The 19,124-nt window shown below is 41.3% G+C and overlaps 1 protein-coding gene across 3 annotated transcripts in view; it reads left to right on the forward strand.

The window, feature by feature from the left end:
* The window catches only part of CCSER2 (coiled-coil serine rich protein 2), a 179,554-nt gene that overhangs the window by 14,137 nt on the left and 146,293 nt on the right, over positions 1-19,124 (forward strand). The gene's annotated exons all lie outside the window — the stretch shown is intronic.

The following is a 19,124-nucleotide window of genomic DNA, read 5'->3' on the forward strand; positions in this document are numbered from 1 at the left end:
ATAATCTGTAAGGATTAATGGGAAAAAACAAGAAAAGATACATGGATAAGTGCCAGATATAACCTTACAGGACATTTTCTTAATGAGGTAGGAAAAGAGATTAAAAGTTTGAAAGTAATACTTGCTGCTCTGTGTCCAAATGCCAGTTAAAGCACAACTGAGTTTAGGAAGATCTTGAGGCTCCAAAATCACTGCGGATGCTGATTGCAGCCATGAAATTAAAAGACGCCTTCTCCTTGGAAGGAAAGTTATGACCAACCTTGATAGTATATTAAAAAGCAGAGACATTACTTTGCCAACAAAGGTCCGTCTAGTCAAGGCTATGGTTTTCCCCGTGGTCATGTATGGATGTGAGAGTTGGACTGTGAAGAAAGCTGATCGCTGAAGAATTGATGCTTTTGAACTGTGGTGTTGGAGAAGACTCTTGAGAGTCCCTTGTACTGCAAGGAGATCCAACCAGTCCATTCTAAAGGAGATCAATCCTGGATGTTCATTGGAAGGACTGATGCTAAAGCTGAAACTGCAATACTTTGGCCACCTCATGTGACAAGTTGACTCACTGGAAAAGACTCTGATGCTGGGAAAGGTTGGGGGCGGGAGGAGAAGCGGAAGACCGAGAATGAGATGGCTGGATGGCATCACTGACTCTGTGGACATGAGTTTGAGTGAACTCTGGGAGTTGGTGATGGACAGGGAGGCCTGACGTGCCGTGATTCATGGGGTTGCGGAGAGTCGGACACGACCGAGCAACTGAACTGAACTGAGGCTGTGAATAAATGAAAATAGGAGCTTTAGTGTGGAGAATTGTGAGCTAATATATTTGAGTAGTACTTTGAAGAGATGCTGTTTAACTGTCAGTTAATACCCGTAAGAGACTCCTGATATCATTGTTACATGTTCCTGGAAGATGCTGGCCTAATATGCTGATGCTGCAGATAGGATAACATGATCACTGTACCTCTACGTCCTTTCATATGATTCACCAGCCCAAGTTGTTCAGTATTGAATCATCATTTTCTGAACCCAGATATAGCCATAGAAGAGCTCTTTAGTTTCCTGAACTTTTTCTTGATTTGCTAACAGATTTTGTAAAATTTTGTAGAATTTTTCTTGCTTGTAACATTTAAAGAATTCTACATTTGCAGAAGAAAGTATTTTAAAATTTAAATCCTTTATATTCTGGATGCTTTAGCACATATTTCAAAATAATTGAATTTTACATGTTGGTGAATATTTTCCAGAAGTATTAAGTGTATTTTTATTAGCCTTTGCTGTTGCTACATTGTTGATCTTTATTTACTTTTTGGATAAATTTAGGGTTTGTGAGGCTGGCAGTAGATTCTCACTTGGAAATTATGTTGGAAAATCTTTGAGCATCTGTAATGTAGCATTTTGTCATTTAGAGTGGGGTGTGTGTATCATTTTGGCTTATATTGTTCTGCCTAGGGAGCACCCTTGTGGAGGAGGTAAGAAAGAAAGGTAAAAAGTCTTCAGAGAGTCCCTAAGGTAGACCAAGGTGAGTGAGTGGGCATTTTGAGCCAAGGCGGGTAGTCCGGCTCCAAGACCGATAGAATGTCCTGAAAGATCATGGTATGGTCACAGATCTTGAGTGGTTTGGTATAAATGGAAGACAGGGTTTATTGTGCAGTGATGAGAGAGAGCTGCTGCAAGGGAATGAAAGCCAGATTTTGAAGGTTTTTTTGTCTTAACTGCATTTTCTTTTAATTTTTATTTTTAGTTGGGGGATAATTGCTCTACAATGTTGTGTTGGATTCTGCTGTACAACAGCGTGAATCAGCCAGAGGTATACACACATTCCCTTCCTTTCTGAGCCTCCCTCTCAGCCCCTCCTTCCACCTCACCCACTAGGTCATCTCAGAGCACCAGGCTGAGCTCCCTGTGTTACGTTTAGTCTATTGATAGTGTGATTTCTCCAGTTTCATTTTGCTTAAATTTACAAAATGAGAATAATGAAAATATCTACATAATAGGATAGTTGTGAGGTTTAAATGAGGTATTGTAGGTACCTGGGATACAAGTCCTCAGTAGATGTCACCTGCTATTGTTAGTACTGTTTTAAAGCATTTGTTCTTTGGAGGGCCACTGAAAGAGTTTGAGTTGAAGGGGGAAATGATCAGATATGTGATTTTAAATATCAACTCTGGGAAAGCTATAGGGATGAAGTGAAAGGGAAGAAACTGAGGGTAGGGAATTAAGAAAAATTACGCTAGAATACTGGCTAGAGATAGTAAGATTCTAGATTAGGAAATGAGGTAGTGTTGGAGAAGACAGGATGGAGTTGAGAATTATTACAAATTGACATGCACATTGTATTCCATGAGTTGGAGAGATCTAAAGGAAACTAGGAGAACAGACAGCCATCATAGAGTACCCGGCTGAGTAAGAAGCACTGTATTCTCCTACTCATAAGAGAGTGTGCAGAGAGGGTGGGTAGAAGCCAGTACTTGTCATTGCCAAGGAGCTAATGACTGAGCTGGGTTGCCTACTTTTCCTTAGTGGGGCAGGAGCATTTGGGCAAGTCTGGGTGAGTCTAGAGCAGTGACTCTGGGCAGCTCACTGGGATAATGTGCCTTCTGTCAGGAAACTCTCATGAGTGGAGAAGAAGAATGACATAGACCATAAGTAGACCTGAGTGTAGTGGGGCTTCTCCGGTGCCGCTACTGGCAAAGAACCTGCCTGCCAGCGCAGGAGACATGAGAGATATGAGTTTGATTCCTGGGTCGGGACGATCCCTTGGAGGAAGAAATGACAACCCACTCCAGTAGTCTTGCCTGGAGAAACCCGTGGACAGAGAAGCCTGGCAGGCTGCAGTCCATAGGATCGCAGAGTCAGACACAACTGAAGCAACTTGTGTACATAGACCTAAGCAGTACCAGGTATGAAAGAAAAAGAGCTAATCCCTGAGGAGTTGGAATGACTGACAGTGTTGTGCTGTATTATTATTTGGATTTTCTAAGTACTAAAAGAGGATCAAGCCCTATTAGAAACTCACCTAAGGTGGTTTTGTTAATTTTACAAGCCCAGAAGTATCCTTCAGGCATTTGGTATTTTAACATTTGATAGTGAGACCTTTTGAAGTATTACTTTTTAGTCCTTTTGGGTAAAGATGTATTTCTATTTTTCAGTTGTGTTTTTTTTGAAATACTTTATGCCCTTTATGTTTGTTTATTTTCATTTAATTGTGTTGTGTCTGGCAAGTTTAATTGTAGCATTTGAAAAACTACCTTTCACAGTAAAATTATTAGTTTTTAATTTGTTTACTAAGTTGACTATTCTTACCTGACATAATTTTACTTAAATATTCTTTCATAACAGAGAACAAAGTTCTATCTAGAATCTTATGACATGTATTTTCTTCTTACTGAAGTGTTCTATGCGTTGTGTTGACCAGTTGCCAGTATAGGTTAAATATAAATGTACTTTGATTTTAAGGTGTGGTTTTAAGACTTCAGACTTCTGTGGTTTTAATACTGAGGCTTCAGCCTTTAACTTTTTTCAGTCATAGTTTATGAAATTATCTATTATTTGTGTCTTTAAGGTAAACATGATTTTGGGATTGTTCATAGTGATATTAGTCTTTTCATTTCTTTATCAGCAGCCCCTAGTTGTTAGGTTTCTTTTGCTATGGAATTAGAATAAGACTCTTTCCTATATATTGCTATGTCCAAGGTAAAAAAAACAAACCCAAAACACCCTTTTACTAGAATTGTAGTCATAACATATATGTTTTTTCAGTAACTTTGATTTCTTCACTCAGTAGCTTTTACTGTTTTTTCTACATCTTTAAGAATGAAAATTATTCAAATATGTTGTGGACCTTGTTTTCAAGGAACTTCCAGTCTAGTAGAGAAAGTAGAACACATGTAGACATGATTTTAAAGATAAAATAGTGTGATACTTGCTATACTTAGCGAGGTATTTGAGTGTTTAGGAGGAACACTTAATCTGGGTAGAGATCACATGAACATGCTAATTCTACAGTGAGGTTTATTGTTTATGTTATATGAAAAGAGAAAATACAGAAGCACAGAGTTGTCATCTAGTAGCCTGATATAGATCAGAACATAAGGCATAAAACATTCCAGAGGGCAGAAGTATAGATATTGTACTTCATGCGAGGTTGCAAATTGCAGAAAACCTGTTCTAGTCCTTCACCCCTTCTCATGCCGTCTCTTTGTAGAGCTGTTGTGTATACTTGTCTTCCTGGTGGGGACACTGCTCTGGGTAGTAGAAGAGACAAGTTGGCTTGTTGAGGGGAGATACATATGAGACGGGTTGATTATTTAGCATGAGTAAGAGAAATTTAGGACTGACTGCTTAAAACTTTCTTTTCTTTTCAATTTGGAAATTATTTCATACTCAGAAAAGTTACAAGAATGAGAGTAATACAGAGACTGAGTAGTGTTTATCCACGTTCACCTGTTGTTAATATTTTATGCCATTTGCTTATCATTTGCTCTCTCACATATGTACATAAATACGTATACGTATATATATGTCTGTATATGTGTATGTGTTCTTGCACGTGCCCACGTGTGCCAGGCATTTGGGAGTAAGTTGCATATATCATGATGTATATGTGCTGAGTTGGTTCAGTCGTGTCAGACTCTGCAACACCATGGACTGTAACCCAACAGGGTCCTCTGTCCATGGGCTTCTCCAGGCAAGAATTCTGGAGTGGGCAAGAATAGTGAATACCCCTACTTCACTAAATTTTACATTGATACAGTAATTTAATCTACCATTTGTATTCCAATTAAAAAAATTGACTGAGTCTCTTTTATAGCTTTAACTGCCTTCCACAGACTGCCTTTTAAAGAGCAGAGAATGAATCTTGAGAGGTTTTTGGTAGCAGTTTTCTATTAAAGGTCTAAAGGAAATCATGGAGACTCAAATTGGAGTCCCCTTTTATTCTGCATCTTTTCTTTCCCCCAGTCTTTCCATCTCAGAAAATGGCAGCACCATTAGAACAACCATAAGTTGTTCCATTTAACCTATCACCAAATGCTATGGCTCCTGTCTCCCCAGTCACCTTGAACTCTGTTCATCTACTTCACCCCGCCTCTCCATATTTCTCATCTGAATCCTTCCTGCCTAGCTTCTAAACTGATATCCCTGCTTCCATCTTTTCTCTCTTACAATTCATTCTCCACATCACAGCCGGAATAATCTTTTAGAAATGAAAATTGGGTTGTGTCACTCTCTTGCTTATAACCTTGATTGGCTTTTCATTTCATCAGACTGCCAGCTGCTTTTAGGTAACAACTTAAATATTATCCCTCTAAGATTCTTTCCTTGATGTCCAGTCTGCTCTTTTCTCTTATAGCATTTCACTGTTTTCCTTCATAGGACTTGCTGCTACTGCTGCTGCTAAGTCACTTCAGTCGTGTCTGACTCTGTGTGACCCCATAGACGGCAGCCCATCAGGCTCCCCTGTCCCTGGGATTCTCCAGGCAAGAACACTGGAGTGGGTTGCCATTTCCTTCTCCAGTGTGTGAAAGTGAAAAGGGAAAGTGAAGTCGCTCAGTCATGTCTGACTCGTAGCGACCCCATGGACTGCAGCCTACCAGGCTCCTCCGTCCATGGAATTTTCTAGGCAAGAGTACTGGAGTGACTTGCCATCTGCCTTCATAGGACTTAAGATTCATAATTGTTTCCTTGTATTTTTTTTTCTTTTTCTGTTTCTTACACCAGACTAATTGCAAAAACTGTGACAGTCATGTCTGTTCTGTCAACTTTTGTATACCTAACACTTAGTATATTGTTAGGACTTAGCAAATCATTAATAAATATTTGAATACTCTAGTAAAAGGAAACCTGGGAGGTTTTCTAGTTCTACTGCCCACTTAGTGTAAGAGTCTGCACTGTCTCTGGCAAGTGATTATCTATCTTGTTTTTGAATGCATTAACTTGTTGAGTAAATTCTGACGGTTTGAAAAGTTTTCATTATTTTGGACTGAAAACTACCTTTCTGTTATTTCCATCCACTGATGCTCGTTCTGCCTCTTTTTGGCTTAAACTACTTGACAACAGTAATAATACATTCTCTTGGTTTTGCTAGGCTAAAACATTTGTAAATGCTTTGTTTTTCATCTTGACATGATTCATCACCCTTCCACCAGGGTAGCTCTAAATAAAAGTGGGTTATTGAAAGATAAATATACTCATAATTGGTACAGAAATTTGTGGTAAAATAATTTATAGTATATAAATTCAGTATAGTATATTGTAGCCATTAAAATAATAGCTATAACTGTATAGATATGGGGAATATTTATAAAACAATGATATTTAAAGAGTAGATTGTAAAATTGTTTCTGGATATTTATCATAGCTGACTTTGGCATATAGATGTAATTGAAAAAGGAAATAAAATAATGAGAACAATTTTGTTAGGGTAGTAGAATTACAGGAAGACGTTTTTAAGAAAGAGTTAATAGTAATAGTTTAATAAAAAATAATAGAATGTACTGCTCCTAATGTCATTCCAACTAGAGTTAATTCAGTTCAGTCGCTCAATCGTGTCAGCTCTTTGCAACCCCAATGACTGCAGCACGCCAGGCTTCCCTGTCACCAACTCCTGGAGCTGACTCAAACTCATGTCCTTCGAGGCAGTGATGCCATCTAACCACCTCATCTTCTGTCATTCCTTTCTCCTGCCTTCAATCTTTCCCAGCATCGGAGTCTTTTCTAGTGAGTCAGTTCTTCGCATCAGGTGGCCAAAGTATTGGAGTTTCAGCTTCAGCATCAGTTCTTCAATGAATATTCAGGACTGATTTTCTTTAGGATTGATGGTTGGATCTCCTTGCAGTCCAAGGGACTCTGAAGAGTCTTCTCTAACACCACAGATCAAAAGCATCAATTCTTTGGCATTCAGCTTTCTTTATATCCATACACTACTACTGGAAAAACCATAGCTTTGACTGCTGCTGCTAAGTCACTTCAGTCGTGTCCGACTCTCTGTGACCCCATAGACGGAAGCCCACCAGGCTCCCCCGTCCCTGGGATTCTCCAGGCAAAAACACTAGAGTGGGTTGCCATTTCCTTCTCCAGTGCGTGAAAGTGAAAAGTGAAAGTGAAGTCGCTCAGTCGTGTCCGACCCTTAGCGACCCCTTGGACTGCAGCCTACCAGGCTGCTCCATCCATGGGATTTTCTAGGCAAGAGTACTGGAGTGGCTTGCCATTGCCTTCTCCGATAGCTTTGACTAGATGGGCCTTTGTCGGCAAAGTAATGTCTCTGCTTTTTATTATGCTGTCTAGGTTGGTCATAGCTTTTCTTCCAAGGAGCAAGCATCTTTTAATTTCATGGCTGCAGTCACCATCTGCAGTGATTTTGGAATCCCCCAAAATACAGTCTGTCACTGTTTCCTCATCTATTTACCATGAAGTGATGGGACTGGATGCCATGATCTTAGTTTTCTGAATGTTGAGTTTTAAGCCAACTTTTTCACTCTTCTAAGAGGCTTTTTAGTTCTTTGCTTTCTGCCATAAGGGTGGTGTCATCTGCATATCTGAGGTTATTGGTTTTTCTCCCGACAATCTTGATTCCAGCTTGTGCTTCATCCAGCCTGGCATGTTGCCTGATGTACTCTGCATATAAGTTAAATAAGCAGGTCGACAGTATGCAGCTTTGACATACTCCTTTCCCCATTAGGAACCAGTCTGTTGTTCCGTGTCCAGTTCGAATTGTTCCTTCTTGACCAGCATATATGTTTCTCAGGAGGCAGATCACATGGTCTGATAATTCCATCTCTTGAAGAGTTTTCCACAGTTTGCTATGATTTACACAGTCAAAGGCTTTGGCATAGTTAATAATGCAGAAGTAGATGTTTTTCTGGAACTCTCTTGCTTTTTCGATGATCCAGTAGATGTTGGCAATTTGATCTCTGGTTTCTCTGCCTGTTCTAAATCCAGCTTGAACATCTGGAATTTCACAGTTCACGTACTGCTGAAGCGTGGCTTGGGGAATTTTGAGCATTACTTTGCTAATGTGTGAGGTGAGTGCAGTTGTGCAGTAGCTTGAACATTCTTTGGTATTGAAATGAAAACTGACCTTTTCCAGTCCTGTGGCCACTGTTGCGTTTTCCAACTTTGCTGGCGTATTGAGTGCAACACTTTCACAGCATCATCTTTTAGGATTTGAAATAGTTCAACTGGAATTCCATTGCCTCCACTAGCTTTGTTCGTAGTGGTGCTTCCTAAGGCCCACTTGACTTCGCATTCCAGGTTGTCTGGCTCGGGTGAGTGATCATACCATCGTGGTTATCTGGGTCCTGAATATCTTTTTTGCATAGTTCTTCGGTGTATTCTTGCCACCTCTTCTTAATATCTTCTGCTTCTATTAGGTCCATATCATTTCTGTCCTTTATTGAACCCGTCTTTGCATGAAATGTTCCCTTGGTAGGTCTAATTTTATTGAAGAGATTTCTGGTCTTTCCCATTCTATTGTTTTCCTCTATTTTTTTGCAGTGATTACTGAGGAAGCCTTTCTTATCTGTCTGTGCTGTTCTTTGGGACTCTGCATTCAAATGGATGGAGTCAGTCTTTCCTTTTCTCCTTTTTCTTTAGCTTCTTTCTTTTCTCAACTATTTGTAAGACCTCCTCAGACAACCATTTTGCCTTTTTGCATTTCTTTTTCTTGGGGATCATCTTGATCTCTGTCTCCTGTACAATGTCACGAACCTCTGTCCGTAGTTCTTCAGGAACTCTATCAAATCTAATCCCTTGAATCTATTTGTCACTTCCACTGAATAATTGTTAAGGGATTTGATTTAGGTTATACTGAATGGTCTAGTTATTTTCCTTACTTTCTTCAACTTAAGTCTGAGTTTGTCAATAAGGAGTTCATGGTCTGAGCCATAGTCAGCTCCTGGTCTTGTTTTTGCTGACTGTATAGAGCTTCTCCATCTTTGGCTGCAAGGAATATAATCAGTCTGATTTCGGTATTGACCGTCTGGTGATGTCCATGTGTAGAGTCTTCTCTTGTGTTGTTGGAAGAGGGTGTTTGCTATGACCAGTGCGTTCTCTTGGCAAAACTCTGTTAGCCTTTGCTGTGCTTCATTCTGTACTCCAAGGCCAAATTTGCCTGTTATTCCACGTGTTTCTTGACTACATACTTTTGCATTCCAGTCCCTTATAGTGAAAAGGACATCATTTTTGGATGTTAGTTCTAGAAGGTCTTGTAGGTCTTCATAGAACTGTTCAACTTGCTTCTTCTGCATTACTGGTCAGCGCATAGACGTGGATTACCATGATGTTGAATGGCTTGTCTTGGGAATGAACAGAGATCATTCTGTCATTTTTGAGATTGCATCCAAGTACTGCAGTTCGGAGTCTTGTTGACTCTGATGGCTCCTTAATTTCTTCTAAGGGATTCTTGCCCACAGTAGTAGATATAATGGTCATCTAGTTAAGTTCACTCATTCAGTCCATTTTAGTTCACTGATTCCTAAAATATCGATGTTCACTCTCACCATCTCCTGTTTGACCACTTCCAGTTTGCCTTGATTCATGGACCTAACATTCCAGGTTCCTATTCAGTATTGCTCTTTACAGCATCAGACTTCAATCACCAGTCACATTTTTTTTTTTTCCTTTGGCTACTTCTCTTCCATTCTTTCTGGAGTTATTTCCCCACTGATCTCCAGTAGCATATTGGGCACCTAACCAACCTAGGGAGTTCATCTTTCAGTTTCCTATCTTTTTGCCTTTTCGTGCTATTCATGGGATTCTCAAGGCAAGAGTACTGAAATGGTTTGCCATTCCCTTCTCCAGTTGACCATGTTTTGTCAGAACTTTCTACCATGACCCGTCTGTTTTGGGAGGCCCTACGTGGCATGGCTCATAGTTTCATTGAATTACATGAAGCTGTGGTCCATGTGATCAGTTTGGTCAGTTTTCTGTGATTGTGGGTTCCATTCTGTCTGCCCTCTGATGGAGAAGGATAAGAGGCTTATGGATGTTTCCTGATGGGAGAGACTGACTGAGGGGGAAACTGGGTCTTGTTCTGATGGCCAGGGCCATGCTCAGTAAATCTTTAATCCAGTTTTCTGTTCATAGGCGGGGCTGTGTTCCCTCCCTGTTGTTTGACCTGAGGCCAAACTATGGTGGAGGTAATGAAGATAATGATGACCTCCTTCAAAAGGTCCCATGCACACACTGCTGCACTTAGTACCCCTGACCCTGCAGCAGGCCGCTGCCAACCCCCAACTCCACCAGAGACTCCTTGACAATTATGGGCAAGTCTGGAGCAGTCTCTTGTGGGGTCCTTTCTCCTGGGTCCTGGTGCACACAAGTTTCTGTTTGTGCCCCTCAAGAGTTTGTTTCCCAGTCCTGTGTAAGTTCTGACGGCTCTATGCTGGGGTTAATGGCGACCTCCTCCAAGAGGGCTTATGCCATACCCAGGTCTGCTGCACCCAGAGCCCCCGCCCCTGCACAGGTCACTGCTGACCCTTCCCTCCCCAGGAGACGCTCACACACAGTCTGCCTCAGTCTCTGTGTGGTCTCTGGGTCCCGGTGCGCACAAGGTTTGTTGGAGCCTCTGAGCGTCTCTGGTGGGTATGGGGTTTGATTCTGAATGTGATTTCACCCCTCCTACCATCTTGCTGGGGCTTTTCCTTTGCCCTTGGACGTAGATTATCTTTTTTTGGTGGGATCCAACGTTCTCTTGTCGACGGTTGTTCAGCAGTGAGTTGTAATTTTTTAGCTTCTGCAGGAGAAGATGAGTGCACGTCCTTCTACTCCGCCGTCTACAATAAGCAGCCCAGAAGCCAGCTTGCTAAGTTAAGAGTTAAAATTCTGAATTAACTCTTCTGATTTATGTATCTGAATGCAGAGTTCCAAAGAATAGCAAGGAGAGATAAGAAAGCCTTCCTCAGCGATCAATGCAAAGAAATAGAGGAAAAGAACAGAATAGGAAAAACAAGAGATCTCTTCAAGAAAATTAGAGATTCCAAGGGAACATTTCATGCAAAGATGGGCTCGATAAAGGACAGAAATGGTATGGACCTAACAGAAGCAGAAGATATTAAGAAGAGATGGCAAGAATACACAGAAGAACTGTACAAAAAAGATCTTCACGACCAAGATAGTCACGATAATGTGATCACTGACCTAGAGTCAGACATCTTGGAATGTGAAGTCAAGTGGGCCTTAGAAAGCATCACTAGGAACAAAGCTAGTGGAGGTGATGGAATTCCAGTTGAGCTATTTCAAATCTTGAAAGATGATGCTGTGAAAGTGCTGCACTCAATATGCCAGCAAATTGGGAAAACTCAGCAATGGCCACAGGACTGGAAAAGGTCAGTTTTCATTCCAATCCCAAAGAAAGGCAATGCCAAAGAATGCTCAGACTACCGCACAATTGCACTCATCTCACATGCTAGTAAAGTGATGCTCAAAATTCTCCAAGCCAGGCTTCAGCAATATGTGAACCGTGAACTTCCAGATGTTCAAGCAGGTTTTAGAAAAGGCAGAGGCACCAGAGATCAAATTGCCAACATCCGCTGGATCATGGAGAAAGCAAGAGAGTTCCAGAAAAACATCTATTTCTGCTTCATTGACTATGCCAAAGCCTTTGACTGTGTGGATCACAATAAACTGTGGAAAATTCTGAAAGAGATGGGAATACCAGACCACCTGACCTGCCTCTTGAGAAACCTGTGTGCAGGTCAGGAAGCAACAGTCAGAACTGTACATGGAACAACAGACTGGTTCAAATAGGAAAAGGATTACATCAAGTTTGTATATTGTCACCCTGTTTATTTAACTTATATGGAGAGTATGGCGTGATCACTCACCTGGAACCAGACATCTTGGAATGTGAAGTCAAGTTTGCCTTAGAAAGCATCACTACGAACAAAGCTAGTGGAGGTGATGGAATTCCAATTGAGCTATTTCAAATCCTGAAAGATGATGCTGTGAAAGTGCTGCACTCAATATGCCAGCAAATTTGGAAGACTCAGCAATGGCCACAGGACTGGAAAAGGTCAGTCTTCATTCCAATCCCAAAGAAAAGGAATGCCAAAGAATGCTCAAACTGCCGCACAATTGCACTCATCTCACACGCTAGTAAAGTCATGCTCAAAATTCTCCAAGCTAGGCTTCAGCAATATGTGAATTGTGAACTTCCAGATGTTCTAGCAGGTTTTAGAAAAGGCAGAGGCACCAGAGATCAAATTGCCAACATCCGCTGGATCATGGAGAAAGCAAGAGAGTTCCAGAAAGACATCTATTTCTGCTTCATTGACTATGCCAAAGCCTTTGACTGTGTGGATCACAATCAACTGTGGAACATTCTGAAAGAGATGGGAATCCCAGACCACCTGACCTGCCTCTTGAGTAACCTGTATGCAGGTCTGGAAGCAACAGTTAGAACTGGCCATGGAACAACAGACTGGTTCCAAATAGGAAAAGGAGTAGGTCAAGGTTGTATATTGTCACCCTGCTTATTTAACTTATATGCAGAGTATATCATGAGGAACGCTGGGTTGGAAGAAGCACAAGCTGGAATCAAGATTGCCGAGAGAAATATCAATAACTTCAGATAGGCAGATGACACCACCCTTATGGCAGCAAGTGAAGAGGGACTCAAAGGCCTTTGGATGAAAGTGAAAGAGGAGAGTGAAAAGGTTGGCTTGAAGCTCAACATTCAGAAAACGAAGATCATGAAACATTGGAAACAGTGTCAGACTTTATTTTTTTGGGCTCCAGAATCACTTTGGATGCTGATTGCAGCCATGAAATTAAAAGATGCTTGCTCCTTGGAAGGAAAGTTATGACCAGCCTAGATAGCGTATTAAAAAGCAGAGACATTACTTTGCCAACCAAGGTCCGTCTAGTAAGGCTATGGTTTTTCCCGTGGTTATGTATGGATGTGAGAGTTGGACTGTGAAGAAAGCTGAGCGCCGAAGAATTGATGCTTTTGAACTGTGGTGCTGGAGAAGACTTTTGAGAGTCCCTTGGACTGCAAGGAAATCCAACCAGTCCATTCTAAAGGAGATCAATCCTGGGTGTTCATTGGAAGGACTTGTGCTAAAGCTGGAACTCCAATACTTTGGCCACCTCATGCAATGAGTTGACTCACTGGAAAAGAGTCTGATGCTAGGAGGGATTAGGGGTAGGAGGAGACGGGGATGGCAGAGAATGAGATGGCTAGATGGCATCACCGACTTGATGGACATGAATTTGAGTGAATTCAGGGAGTTGGTGATGGACAGGGAGGCCTGGCGTTCTGTGGTTCATGGGGTCTCAAAGAGTTGGACACGACTAAGCGACTGAACTGAACTGAACTGAGAGTACATCATGAGGAACGCTGGGCTGGAAGAAGCACAAGCTGGAATCAAGATTGCTGGGAGAAATATCAATAACCTCAGATATGCAGATGAAACCACCCTTACGGCAGAAAGTGAAGAGGAACTCAAAGGCCTCTTGATGAAAGTGAAAGAGGAGAGTGAAAAGTTTGGCTTGAAGCTCAACATTCAGAAAACAAAGATCATGGCATCTGGTCCCATCACTTCATGGGAAATAGATGGAGAAACAGTGGAAACAGTGTCAGACTTTATTTTTTTGGGCTCCAAAATCACTGCAGGTGCTGATTGCAGCCATGAAAGTAAAAGACGCTTATTCCTTGGAAGGAAAGTTATGACCAACCTTGATAGTATATTAAAAAGCAGAGACATTACTTTGCCAACAAAGGTCCGTCTAGTCAAGGCAATGGTTTTTCCTGTGGTCATGTATGGATGTGAGAGTTGGACTGTGAAGAAAGCTGATCGCCGAAGAATTGATGCTTTTGAACTGTGGTGTTGGAGAAGACTCTTGAGAGTCCCTTGTACTGCAAGGAGATCCAACCTTCTAAAGGAGATCAATCCTGGGTGTTCATTGGAAGGACTGATGCTAAAGCTGAAACTGCAATACTTTGGCCACCTCATGCGACGAGTTGACTCACTGGGAAAGACTGATGCTGGGAAAGGTTGGGGGCGGGAGGAGAAGGGGACGACAGAGAATGAGATGGCTGGATGGCATCTCCGACTCTGTGGACATGAGTTTGAGTGAACTCTGGGAGTTGGTGATGGACAGGGAGGCCTGGCGTGCTGTGATCCATGGGGTTGCGGAGAGTCGGACACGACTGAGCGACTGAACTGAACTGAACTGCAGGACATTTAAAAAGAATGAGGGAACTGACAAAGGATTAATTTCCAAAATACTCAAGCAGCTTATACAACTCAATACCAGAAAAACAAACAACTCAGTCAAAAAGTGGGCAAAAGACCTAAACAGACGTTTCTGCAAAGAAGACATACAGATGGCTAATAAACACATGAAAAGATGCTCAGCACTGCTCATTATTAGAGAAATGCAAATCAAAACTACAATGAGATATCACCTCACACCAGTCAGAATGGCTATCATCAAAAAATCCACAAACAACAAATGCTGGAGAGGGTGTGGATAAAAGGGAGCCCTCTTGCACTGCTGGTAGGAATGTAAATTGATATAGCCACTGTGGAAGACAGTATGGAGATTCCTTAAGGAGCTAGGAATAAAACCACCATATGACCCAGCAATACCACTTCTAGGCATACCCTCTTGAGGAAACCATAACTGTAAAAGACACATGTACCTCAGTGTTCATTGCAGCACTGTTTACAGTAGCTAGGACATGGAAGTAACCTAGATGTCCATCCACAGATGAATGGGTAAAGAACTTTTTGACCAAGCCAATATAGTTCTTTACACTGGCCATCATGTGACATTGTCTACTCAGGCCTGGGGAAAGGGGAAGAATGAGGGGAGCAATTCTCTGGATGACTGACAGCCAGCATGCAAAGTTTTATGTATATTCAAAAGTTTGTTGGTAGGGTCTTTACATTTTAAAATTTTCTAGGACGTTGCAATAGAATGTTTTATCCTTGTGTGTTTTAACATATAATGTTCAGAACATTTTACATGCTGCATATACACACAGACATGCATAACTGAAACTATATTGTCATGAAATACTTCCACTATGCATGATGCCTTCTGCTATTTTCTGTTCTTACTGTTGTATCTGTAGCAAGGGCATTAATTAAGTTGAAAAAAACTGCTTCAGGACTGCAATAAATGTGTAATTTCTAAAATTTAATATAAAGATGACTCTGAAATGTTGCAAAATTAATTTTAAAAAATCCAGCTGAGCTTTATAAAAACTGCTTAAATTGTAACTATCTTAGGTTCTCCATTGATTTTCCTTATATGAGACACTTACAAAATAAAAATGTTTACATAAAATAATTACATTTTATAGTACTATTTCAGGTGTTAAAAACATTGCAGGCATGTTTCTTGCTCCCAGTCCGCTGAATGTGACATGCCTCATTTCTTCAACCTGACAGGTAAGACCATTACTATCCACAAATGTTATCACTCCATAGGAAGAGTCTGTCACCATTTTACAGTCTTTTTCTACCTTAGTCTTTCATCAGCAGCTTGATTATAGAATTCAGATAAATCCTTTTGAGGTTATCTGCAACTTCTGTCTTCCTTTGCTGGCATTTTCCCTCACGGTGGTCCATTCCAGTATTGTTTTGCTGTTTGTTCAGTCGCTAAGTCATGTCAGACTACGACCCCATGGATTTTGTAATTCATCCCAAATAACAGTTGTTTTTCACCTTCAGATGGTTTTGATTTTTATTTCTCAGTTATATCAGTGTGAATTTCTACTTGCTGTTTTTCTCCTTTATTAATCGTTGCCTACTTGTATTCTCTTCCAACATCTCTTTGCCTTTTATTTATTCTATAAGTTTTAGATCTCCCTGAAGTTCACCTACTACTTGACAAAACATGTCTTCTTTCATCTGTCTTGTCTCACTTAAATTTTCCCAGTTGTCATTTTTTAGCTTCATTTTTCTTTATTTGTTCCTTAATTTCCTTTTAATAGTGAAGCTGACTGGTTTCCAGTTCATTATCACTCCTTTTACTTAAGATTTCTTCCCCAAACCGCTTTTAGAATTTCTCTCTGCATCATTTGAATCAGACAGTTCGACTTCCAGTGCTCTTATGGCATGTTCCTGTATAGAGAATTGCTTTTCATTTTCTTCTCTTGATTTCTTAGCCACTTCTGATACCTTTAGGTGGTGAGAAGTATCTTATTAGACTCAAGTACAAGTGTTAAGTTCAGCCTCTCAGTCATGTCCGACTCTTTGTGACCCCATGAACTGCAGCACGCCAGGCTTCCCTGTCCATCACCAACTCCCAGAGCTTGCTCAAACTCATGTCTGTCGAGTTGGTGATGCCATCCAGTCATCTCGTCCTCTGTCGTCCCCTTCTCCTCCTGCCTTCAATCTTTGCCAGCATCAGGTCTTTTCTAGTGAGTCAGTTCTTCTCATCAGGTGGCCAGATTATTGGAGCTTCATCTTCAGTCCTTACAATGAATGTTCAGGACTGATTTCTTTTAGGATGGACTGGTTTGGTCTCCTTATAGTCCAAGGGACTCTCAAGAGTCTTCTCTAACACCGCAGTTCAAAAGCATCAATTCTTTGGTGCTCAGATTTTTTTTATAGTCCAACTCTCACATCCATACATGACTACTGGAAAAACCATAGCTTTGACTAGATGAACCTTTGTCCAAAACTAGAAAAAACCAAAACTATTACCTTTATATCCTCTCAAGTTATTGGCTTTTTAGTCTTTGAAAGAATGGGTCACATTTCCTGACTCCATTTCTTTATCGTTTCTTTACTCTTGAGATCTCTATAGTTTTCTGTGCCTCATCTTATCCCCTGAAACTCCTCTGGCAAAGGTGACCAAATTTGCAAACTGCCGAGGGGTGATCATTCTTTTCAGTATTTAGTTTTTCTTTGCTTATCTGTGGAATTTGACACTACTGCCTATTATCATTTTCAAATTCTCTTCCAGTTCTTTTCTTTCCTTTGGATTATGCATTCTCAGCTGCCTTTTCTTGTTTTTTTCTTCTTCATTTCTTAAATGTTGGTGATACCCTGGACAGTGCCCTCAGTCTTATTTTCCTTTTTCTACATTTTCCCCAGGTGACCTCACCTGTTTCTGGTGGAACATTTGACAGTTATCTCTATAGTCACAAATCCCGAATCATCATCTCTCATTCAGACCTTGCCCTTGCATTTCAGACTCCTTTCCATGGCTAGTAAACACCCCCACTAGCACTCTCTGTAGGTCCCTCAAGGTCAACTTGGCATGCTAAGTTAATGGTCTGCTTCCCCATGTATAATATTTGCCTTCAGTTAAAGGTACTGCTGCAGGAAAGGGGACCCCTTCCAGGGCCCGAAACTGGGCTCTTGTCTAACACTCGGAAAAGAATTGTCCGAGGAGACACGTGCTGACAAAGTAAGAGATTTTATTGGGAAAGGGCACCCGGGTGGAGAGCAGGAGGGTAAGGGAACCCAGGAGAACAGCTTTGCTGCGTGGCTCGTGGTCTCCGGTTTTATGGTGATGGGATTACTTTCCCGGTGGTCTTTGGCCAGTCACTCTAACTCAGAGTCTTTCCTGGTGGCACACACATCGCTCAGCCAAGATGGATGCTAGCGAGAGGGATTCTGGGAAATGGACGGACACCCGGTGTCTCCTTTCGACCTTTCCCGAACTCTTCCAGTTGGTGGTGACTTATTAGTTCCGTATTCCTTATCAGGATCTCCTGTCATAAAACAACTCATGCAAATGGTTACTATGGTGCCTGGCCAGGGTGGGCGGTTTCAATCAGTGTGCTTCCCCTAACAGTACCACTCTCTGTTCAGCCAGACAAACCTGGAATCCTAAATCCTTTCCTCTCTACAGCTTCTATCAGTTATTCATCCATTTCCATCTCCTGTACCTAATCAGTCAGTCAGTTACTCATTAAATATTGTCCTCTCATTTTGTGTCTACACTTGTGATAAAGTTCTCAAAATTCAGTATTGCTAATATCTTTTTTATTTGTACGTTTCCCCCTAACCATTTTGCTACAATCCTTGCCATCTTTCTCATGTTCAGTTCAGTCTCTCAGTTGTGTCCGACTCTTTGCGACCCCATGAATCACAGCACACCAGGCCTCCCTGTCCATCACCAACTCCCGGAGTTCGCTCAAACCCATGTCTATCGAGTCGGTGATGCCATCCAACCATCTCATTCTCTCATTCGTCCCCTTCCTCTCCTGCCCCCAATCCCTTCCAGCATCAGTCTTTTCCAGTGAGTCAACTCTTCACGTGAGGTGGCCAAAGTATTGGAGTTTTAGCTTTAGCATCAGTCCTTCCAATGAATACCCTATTCTGTCTCTCTTCCTTTGATACAAACATCTTACTGAAATCAGAGTCAGTTTTCAAAATTCAGATCAGATCATTGTTGTTTTCTGGCTTAAAACCTTTTGATTTCCTAACTGCTCATAGTAGATTTCAAATTCTTAATATAGCATTTAAAGCCTTTCACAGACAGTCTTTTCCCCATTCATCTTCTGTTTTTTCCTGTTGCATCTTTGAAGCCCATTCACTACCCTTGTTAATAAGTTTCCTGAATGTGCCATGCTGGTTTTCTGCTTTTGTTTATGCTCTTACGCTGCATTGGTTCTCATATTAAGTGCCGTTATTATTATTTTCTATGTATCATTTGAGATTGAACTCAAGCATTGACTTCCTCTATGACACCATTTGTCAAAACCCCTTCTGCCAATTACATGCTTTTCTTTTTGTGCCCCTGTGGTATGCTCTCCTATAGCAATTATAGTACTTTGTTGCCTTTTTCTTGTCTGTATGTCTTTTCTCTCTATTGGAGTGTCTGTTGTATCTACAGCCTGTAGCACAGCCTGATTTGTAGTCAGTGTTTCAGTGAAAGTGAATTCGCTTAGTTGTGTCCTACTCTTTGTGACCCCATGGACTGTAGCCCACTACGCTCCTCTATCCATGGAGTTTTCCAGGTAAGAATACTGGAGTGGGTTGCCATTGGGGATCTTCCCGACCCTGGGATCGAACATGGGTCTCCCGCATTGCAGGCAGACGCTTTACCATCTGAGCCACCAGGGAAGTCTTTAAAAAGGCTTTCAATACATGTTTGATGACTGAATTAATGTGTGCTAAGTTGTTGCCATGATGAAAACTTTCATTCCTTTGCCAGAGCAT

This window comes from Moschus berezovskii, chromosome 12 (assembly GCF_049115385.1).
Source record: "Moschus berezovskii isolate FMDL1 chromosome 12, NW_MosBer_1.0, whole genome shotgun sequence".
NCBI classification, from domain to species: Eukaryota; Metazoa; Chordata; class Mammalia; order Artiodactyla; family Moschidae; genus Moschus; species Moschus berezovskii.